At 34.0% G+C, this 9,803-nt stretch overlaps 1 protein-coding gene across 1 annotated transcript in view; it reads left to right on the plus strand.

Annotated features, from left to right (window-relative positions):
- CDK17 (cyclin dependent kinase 17) overlaps positions 1 to 9,803 on the plus strand; it is a 98,619-nt gene that overhangs the window by 1,301 nt on the left and 87,515 nt on the right. The window lies entirely within an intron of this gene.

Below are 9,803 nucleotides of genomic sequence, written 5' to 3' on the forward strand. Positions count from 1 at the left end.
GGGGGGCTGCCAAGTATTGTCGTCTCCGTCACAGTGGCTTTTCTCAGCGTTTTTGTGCCGGATGGTTTTGCTCCGCAATTGAGCTGGATAGCTCCAGATTCGCTCCCTCCCATCACCCCGTCCCTGCCACACTGACTCTCCTGTGGTTTTCCCCTCGTTCTCCCCGTACCTCTCACCCACTCCTTTTTGGGTAAGCAGTATTTTGCCTTCAGCTTGGGGAACGTTTGCTAATGACAGGATGTCTGAGCTTGTTCTGACCCTGAACTGCCTTGAACTCCTCTCTCTTCCTCCCACCCTTTCCTTTCTGGGATCTTATAATGTCACATGGCCATTAACAATTAGCTTTTCTTCTGCAAAAATGGCAAAAGCACTTAGCTGAAATCCCTGGCGCTCCTTCTTTATATTAATGTGTCCATCAGAGACACGTCGTTGGTCGTGGATTATCAGCTCTTATTAACCAAATTTTTAGATAAAAAGTGGCAAATTTTGTTTTGAGTTTTGACTATTCCTAGGGTCAGCAAAGTGTATCCCTGGCAGCCGCTAGACCTTCTGCCACTTATCAGGAAATGCTTGACTTAGACAATTCTTTCCTCCAACTTTGCTGATTCTTTCTCGAGGCTTTGAAGGATTTCTTTTAAAAGGCGCTTGCGTATAGAGTAACAAATCTGAGTTACTGTATTTAGACTTATTTTTTTGACTATTGGACAGAAGAAAATGGATGGGATTTAAGATCTTTGATGCCTTGAGTAAAGGAAAGCCTTCCTTGAAGCTAGAAATAAGGTTCAGCAACATTTTAAGAAAAAAAAATTGCTAGCATTAATATTATTGATTTTGTTCAGTTCTTTTATGAGATTATGTAGTTGGTTTATTTAATGTTGAGATGTTGCTTTGTTAATGAAGTCATTTTAGTCTTTGTAGTGCTAGCACCTGCATACTTCCATAAACAACGGGTTGGAACAAAAGAAAAAATGTGGCTATATTTAAGGAATATTCTTTTTTTTTTTATGAGAGAGATTGTTGGAATTAAAAGTGATAATCTTTTTGGTAAATTATCTCATAGGTCAGGAACACTAAAAGTTTGAGTGCTGGGCTTCAAAGAAAATAACTTAGTCATTGAATTTAAGCTGTTTTAAAATTGCTGTGCAAATATAATTTATTATTGATTTTTTAACAGCGAAAATAAAAACTTATTGGAATATGAATGGAAAGAAAAGTAAAGCCTGTTTGATGTTTGGGACATTACTGTTGATGTCATTGTAAGAACAGTCATGTCTTGCTTATTGCCATTAAAATGTTGACACTATAAAAATTGTGAAAGGGATTTCAGTTTAGGGACCAGTCTCTGAATTGAGGGACTCCCTCAATTCTTTGTGAAATTAACAGGTCATACCATAAATAATCGATGTTTTATTTATTTATCGAAAGGTCATATTGAGGATACATTGATTTTTTTCCACTTCATATTAATTAATTAGTGTCTAATTAGATACCTGAAGTTTTATTCTCACTAGAAGGAAATCTACCAAAAAGTTAACAAAGATTTCTGGGTGGTGAGACTTATGGATGAATTAAAAACACATTTCTTTATTTTTCAAATTTTCACATTACTTTTACAATCAGTAAAAAGAGTATCTGAAGAATTAAAGTCTTGTTTAAAAGAAAAAAAACAAAGTCTTGTTAATATCCTAATTTGCCTGTTACTAAAAGAAGCTTTTATAAAATGTGTAATTCTCATCCTTGGATTCAGGCCCATTAAAGTCACTTTTAGTGTGAGGTATTTGAAATAGTGCAGCTGTGAAATGTACTCTGGTTACCTGAAGGAAAAAAGAGATACATAGTAAGAAAAGATGAAATTAGAATAATTAATTCTAATTAATTAATTAATTCAGTGTATGGTAGTGATCCAGTGTGGTAGCTTTGTACACCAGCAATCTTGTTCTAATAAGTCATTGGTTTTACTAAAATAGAAAAATTAAATTTTATTTTTTCTGTAGTACAAAATAGCTGTGTTGAATAAGATTTTACAGTCTATAAATGTTGATATATTTAATTTTCAGTTACTTATTTAGTCCTACGATTATGGTGGAAAGAGATGGCATATAAAATAATTTATCAAGGCTTTTGTTTTTTCCCTTATTTTCAGTAATATTTTTCTCCTTTTCCTTTATTGGTGAAATAGTACTAACTAAAAAACTGCACATATTTTATTGTGAACAGTGGAACTATAATGGCTTCTGAGATGGATATTCAAAAGTGAAAATGATGATCCTTAATATAAAAAAATTTTCTATGAACACAAAATGTTTGCGGTGGTGTTTTCTTTGTTATTGTCTAATAATACTGAATATTTATAGGGCATTACATTTTGAATCTTTATTACTGTTCTCTAGTCTTAATAAAAATAATAGCATCATGTCATGGCATTCATTTATATAGCTTTTATACTTCCATGATGTGTAATTACAGTGAATGTATTGCTGTATTGTAGAAAAGAGACATTAGATGTTAGAGTATTTTATCTATTTTAAAAGTTGCCCCCTTTCATACATGTGAAGGAAAAATAGTTTTGAGTTCTTTGAATTTTGAATGTGTAATTTTTGCTTAAACTTTTAAATAGAAAAATTATTTAAAATGCAGTTTGTAAACTCATTGGGTCATTTTGCATTTGAAATGATGAAGATAAACAGTAGGTTTATGGCATTTTTATATGTGCTTTATATAGTATTTGTCAGGTAAAAAACTGCCTACAATAGAAAACCTGGTATAACTTGTGTTCAACCTACAGTGTTGGCAACTTTGGTGATGAGAGGACCTATTAGACTGACTTTTTAAAAAAATGTCTATGAGCCAAAAATTCTTACTGTCACTAGTGAATTCTTTGTCATTATTTTGCTCCCAGGCTTTTTTTTTTTTTTTAACTTTTTATTTTGTATTGGAGTATAGCCAATTAACAATGTTGTGATAGTTTCAGGTGCACAGCAAAGGGACTCAGCCATATATATACATGTATCCATTCTCCTCCAGACTCCGCTCCCATCCTGGCTGCCACATAACATTGAGCAGAGTTCCCTGTGCTATACAGTAGGTCCTTCTTGGTTATCCTTTTTAAATATAGCAGTGTGTACATGTCAATCCCAGACTCCCTAACTGTCCCTTCCCGATGTCAGTTACTTTGATATCTGCAAAATATTTGACCTGAAAAGAGGAATTGCCAAGGACCAGAAAAATGTATTGAATGTATTTGAGTATCGCTTACCTTTCCTAGCCTGTTTTCCTCTCTCTTTTCACCAGCTTGGAAAATCAGTAGACGTCTATCCGTAAATCTAACAGGTGGGGTGCCTACTATAAATAACATTATGTTCTGCAGTAACATGTAATATTGAATACGGTATTTAAGGAGTAGATTTATAAATCCGTGACATATAGGGGTAAGCGAAAATTGTCCTTATTTTGATTTTTTTAATGTGTTAAAATTAGTTCACATTATTTGAGCATGTGTCATAAAAGGGAAGATAACGCCAGATACATACTGTGTAGATTGCTTCAGTATTGGGGAAAAATTTGCCTTAAGGTAGATAAAATCTATGTCTATATTTATACAGGTATAAGTACTTATTGGTTTTTGGTTTGGTATTGCATATTTTAATTAACTAAAGTGTGGTTTTGATCTTTGAAGTTGCATACTTTATATGTGGCTATGTACCACTGAAAAATGGAAATACCAGACCAAATTGTACATTTTTGTCATTTTTATATTAAAAACTGATCCTTATATAAATTGCATATTAGTAGTGTTATTATCTCTTATTCAGATTTAAAAAACAACATGTTATTGACTTGACCTAAGGGTAGTCCATTAAAGTGAAAAACAATGAAAGAAGGTTTGCTTTCTTTCGTTTGTGGTAAGAGTTTAAAAGGTTAACAAAATCTCTTTTTAACAGCACATTTAAAAAAATATATTTATTTTATTTTATTTTTGACTGCGTTGGGTCCTGCATTGGGTCCTCGCTGAGCATGGGCTTTCTCTAGTTTCAGCGAGCAGGGGCCACCCCTCGCCACAGTGCACTGGCCTCTCATTGCGGTGGCCTCTTTTGTGGAGCACGGGCTCAGTAGTTGTGGCTCGCGGGCTCTAGAGCACAGGCCCAGCAGTTGTGGTGCACGGGCCTAATCGCTCCGCAGCATGTGGAATGCTCCCGGACCAGGGCTGAAACTCATGTCCCTTGCATTGGCAGGCGGATTCCCAACTACTGTGCCACCAGGGAAGCCCTAATAGCACATTCTTGTTAGTGTAAATACTTTCAAGAATACTCTAAATTTTGTATGCATATTTGTAAACAATGTTCCAAGGACCCAAGAATAATTTTTCCTTCACTATATTCGTTACTAACTCACTTTGGTCTTATCATATTTAATCCTGCTATTTTTACAATTGATGGTTAATATTTGTTACTAGTGTGTGTTAATGTTAAATGATATAAACAGAAGTTGGTTAAAATTGGTTTTAATACTTGTGAAAAATTATCAGGTAACAACACTGAAGCTCTTACTCCAAATTTAGAGGCATTATCCTTTAAATTAAGTAATACATATGTTTAAGTATTTTATAAAATAAACTTTTGAAGTATAATATACTTCCAGGTTTTAATATTTTAATTACTGATTTGTATTGCTATTTCTGGTGAGAAGGAAGGTTTTTGTTGATTTTTGAAGTAAGTTTTGGATTCCTTAAGCAGACGTTAGTCCCTTGAGCCCATCTTACTGAATTATTTTTAAGAAATGATTTTTTATCTATGGCTTTATTATACTTAATAAATATGATTTTTCAGTTAATTCAGAGATGTAATCAGTAAGTACTTTTAAAGCATTTGTCATGTCCTCAGCATTGTGTTAGTCATTGTACGTTATAAAAATATACTTTAATGGGTAGAAATAATGGCAACATTGGTTGTCTGGAATGTTCTGTCCTTGGCCCCTCTTCTCATGTTTTACATGATCCCTGGGTATTCTCATCTGTATTTAGTGCTTTGTTCTTATCACCTATATGCTGATGATCTCCATATCTTTATTTCTAATCCAGACCTCTTTTTCTTAGTTCTTTTCTAGCTGTCTCCCAGATATTATTGCCTCTTGGCACTCCCTTACCAGAGCTGAACTCTTTTATTACCCCCCTACCTCTATTCCCAGCCACAGTGAATGCGCCACCATCAGCTTAGTCACTTAAGCCAAAACCTTTGGCAGCGTCTTATGTTTTTCTGTTATGCTCTTCTCCCTCTGGTCCAGTCAGTCACATCCAATCTTGTTAATTTTATTTCCTAAACATCTTTTAGATTTATCTTTTTCTGTTGCCACTTTCACATGTCAGGATTTTGGAATGCCACATCTGAATTACTACTTCCAATTTTACCCTATTTTAATCTAACAATTATTCATTCATTCTTCGTATATGTCTTTTTTGTTTAAGTATAGTTGATTTACAATGTTGTGTTAGTTTCAGGTGTACAGTGAAGTGATTCAATTGTATATATACTTCTTAAGATTCTTTTCCATTATAGGTTATTACAAGATATTGAATATAGTTCCCTGTGCTATACAGTAAATCCTTGTTATCTCTTTTATATATAGTAGTGTGTATCTGTTAATCCCATACTCCTAATTTATCTACCCCCCCTTTCCTCTTTGGTAACCATAAGTTTGTTTTTTATGTCTGAATCTGCTTCTGTTTTATAAATAAATTGATTTGTATTATTTTTTAGATTCCACACATAAGTGCTACAAAAGAATATTGGTCTTTTCTCTGACTGACTTCACTCAGTGTGATAATGTCTAGGTCCATCCATGTTGCCGCAAATGGCAATATTTCATTCTTTTTTTATGGTTGAGTAATATTCCATTGTATATATATACCACATCTTCTTTATTCATTCATCTGTTGATGGTTTGTGTCTGTCTTTTTGTCCCTCTGTTCTTTTTTCCTTCCATCCATCCATCCATCTGTGCATCCATGTCTGAAGTGCATGCCTCCTCTATACCATCACTGTGGTCAGTGCTAGAATACAAAGATGAGGAAACTGGTGTGTTGATATTACAGTGCTGTGACAGTTGGAGAGAAATTCTCATTTTTGAGGACAAAGGTCACTTCCTCTGAAGTCTTCTTTGATCCATTCTGGCAGAGTTATGGTGATTCTGCTATAGCATTTATGTCTACTATAGTACTTAATACATTGTATTGTAATTAATTATTTACAAATCATCTACCCTTTTGTCTGGCTTTGTGCTACAGAGGGACCATGCTTTTTAAAATTTGGTATTTCCCCATATTATGTATTGTTTAATTGAGTGAGTGAAGTGATGGAATTAGGAGAAACAACACTGAATTAGTAAGTTAGGGTCAGATTAGTTATGACCTAGAAAGCGTCAAGAATTAATTTTGATATAGTAGAAAATAAAAAGCCATTAAAAGTTTTGAGTGTTGGTGCTACATGTAGGCCATGTAGGCTGTGTTTGTATGAGAGTAATTTGGATGCAGTTGGTAAGCCAATTTGGAGGGGCAATAATTTGGTATCACTGGGCCTTTTTAACTACACGTGAGCTGTACTAACTTGTTAGTGAAAATGGAGAGAAAAGGGCTGTAATCTTCAAAGATTGTTATCTTTTAGACAAATTAGAATCTAAAATTACAATATATGTAAATAAAATATCTATTTCTAAAGGTCTAAAAACATTGGTCAATATCAAGAGTAAGATTTGGATAAAATTTCATCCTTAAAGAAATCCAGCTGTTTAACTGTATAGTACTAGACGTAAATTCATTAAAATAAAATACAGAATTGCACTCAGAACTGCATTTAATGTCATTCCTGTTACCCTGATAGTTGTGTATACAGTTGACCAGGAGATATGTTTTCATTGGAATTACTGTAATTAAATAAAAACTGCTTTATGGTCTACTTTTAAAATTAAAGACATTTAGGTTTTTATCAGTAAAATTGAGTTTTAAATTATATCTCTGATATAGTAAGGGTGTGATTAAAAACTAGATTCATTTGAGAAATCAGATTTATTTGAGAAATGAAATAATAATGCTTCCCCAAGTAATAACTGATAACTGTGATCTTGAGCTAGTTACTTAAACTCTTAAGGGTCAGTTTCTTCTATAAAATTGGGAATGACAGAACCTACTTCATAGGGCTGTAGAAATTAAATGATATGTATAAAGCACTTTGCAAAGTACCTTGCACCTAGTGAGCACTCAACAGTTAGCAATTATTTTTATTACTCTGTATTATAGCGGGAAAAACTTGGTTATGGTACTAGAATTGTTTTGCAGATCCATTCCTTCAGGTTGATGAATGTCTAAATAAGTGGTTCACAAGGACAATTGAATCAAAATCATCTCTGGCTTTTTAAACCGTACATACCACCTGGATTTTCTAATATGCCTCTCCCACCAAATTTGAGAATCAGTGTGTTAGTGAGTGAGTGTTACTAATGGGTGTATGTTGTACCCTTTAGGTATATTGGCAGGAAGGGAATAGTATAGACTAGTGGACTAAATAATTTATGATATTTATTGTTGTTTCTTATCTAATGATCATTAGGGATAAAACTGTCATAATCTTCCTGATGAACACATTGATAAGCTTTTCCTTAGGGCCAGCCAAATTTTTCGTGTAACCATTTGCTCTGTTTCCCTTCTTCAGGCTTGTGCTATACCATTTCTTTGACATTTTAACAGTCTAGGCAATATTTGCTTTCCTTAATGACTTTTGTATGTGACTGAGCTTTTCTGAAGTCAAAATAGAATAACAGGTAATACAACTTATCCATCAAGAGAAGAAACTGGTTTGGTTTTTTCCTTTGTCATAAAATCTGCTTAGATGTTTACTGTTTATTATTATGTTTTTGTTTATTATCTTTTGTTCTTATAGGTCAGTGGCCTTAACCTGAGCTTCAGAAGCACTCTTGTTGATTTAAAAAAAAAAAAAAAGAAAATCTAGAAGCCTGTGAGAGAGAGAGAGAGAGAGAGAGTGTGTGTGTTGTGTGTGTGTGTATGTGTGTGTGTGTAAAATCTCAAGCTCTGTCCCAGAGCAACTGAATTGGATACTCTGGGTTTGAGTTTTTTAAAAACATTCCAAGTAATTCTTGAGTTTTAGAGTCATTGTTCTAGGATTTAAATTTAAAGTAAAGGCAAAATGATTAAAACTTTCATCATTCCATCTTATTTTTTCTCCCTTTTTATTCTATTTTGGATTTGCTAGTTTAATCGTGTTTGGGGGGAAGTTTTCTTAAGTTGATGTATAAAAGTCTTCCGTTCCACTTATTTACTTTTCCCTTTAATGAATGTTTTTGTCTTTTTTAGTTTGTTTTGTTAAAAGGTAAACTGAGGCACATTAAAATTTTCAACTTTATTTGAGCATACATTGATTTGAATCAGGCAGAGCCAAGCCAAAGGTGGTTGGTTAGGCGTGCTCCACCAACAGGAGCTAGGGTGGAGGTTTTCATAGAGAAGGCGTGGAAGCAAAGCAAGGAGATTATTTGATTGGCTATAGCTTAAGCAGTTACCTTATTTAGGAAAGCCTAGTTGGTTGGTTGTGATTAGTGGTTCTTAAGTATCATTTCTTCAGATTCAAGTGTATTGAGTGTAGCTTAGGTTTTGGTTTGTTTACTGCCACCTCAGTCTAATGCCCTTCTTGTTTAATTACTTTAGTTTCTTATCAGTGTCTTACTGTTTTCTGTCTTTATGATCTCAATTATTATGTTTTAAAAATTACCTTTCAAATATAAGAACATAAAATAATGTAGAAAATAGACCATAATCTAAATTTCCAGTGTGTCTTTTTGCAAATGTATGTAAATGTATTTTATTTTGGAGGTTTTTCCATATCTAAAGGTCTTCCTTTATTTTTAATAGTTGTAGTACTTCTGTTGGATATATGATCACTCAGTCCTGTGTGGATCCTTGGGTTGTTTCCTATTCTTTTGCTATTACTTTGCCAAATGAACAACATATACATGTAACATTTGCATAAGCAAATGCATGATTTAGATTCCAAGAACAAGGATTTCCCTAAAATTCATATGTTGAAACCTAATCCCCAGTGTAGTGGTATTTGGAGGTGGGACCTTTGGGAGATGCTTATGCCATGAAGGTGGAGCCCTCATGAATAGACCTAAGAGAGATCCCTTTCCCCTTCTGCTGTGTGAGGACACAGTGAGAAGGCAGTCTGTGAACTAGAAAGTGGGCTCTCACCAAGTACTGAATCTGCAGTGGCCTTGATCTTGGACTTCCCAGCCTATAGAACTGTGAGAAATAAATTTCTGTTGTTTATAAGCCACCTAGTCTAAGGTATTTTGTTATAGCAGGCCCAACAGACTGAGAGAGTTAACTTCAGCAATCATAAATTACGTTGATAGTATGATGTGATGAGAATAGCACTTCACCTCTATGGTCTTCCTCTCCCCAAATTATAACCCCAGTCTAATCATGAGAAAAACATCAGACAAATCTCAGTTGAGGGATATTCTACAAAACAGCTGAACAGTACTCTTCAAAACTGTCAAGGTCATCTAAAACAGGGAAAGTCTGAGAAACTCACAGCCAAAAGGAGCCTAAGAAGATGATTGTACTGTAATGTGGTATGCTCCATGGGATCCTGGAACAGAAAAAGGACATTAGATAAAAACTAATGAAATCTAAAGGAATGACTTTAGTTAAATATACCAGTTTTCGGCCAATAATTGTGACAAATATACCATACTAATAAAAGATCTTAATAGCAGAAACTAGGTGTGTGGTGTAGGGA

Source organism: Lipotes vexillifer, unplaced genomic scaffold, assembly GCF_000442215.2.
Source record: "Lipotes vexillifer unplaced genomic scaffold, Lipotes_vexillifer_v1.1 scaffold1775, whole genome shotgun sequence".
Taxonomy (NCBI): Eukaryota; Metazoa; Chordata; class Mammalia; order Artiodactyla; family Lipotidae; genus Lipotes; species Lipotes vexillifer.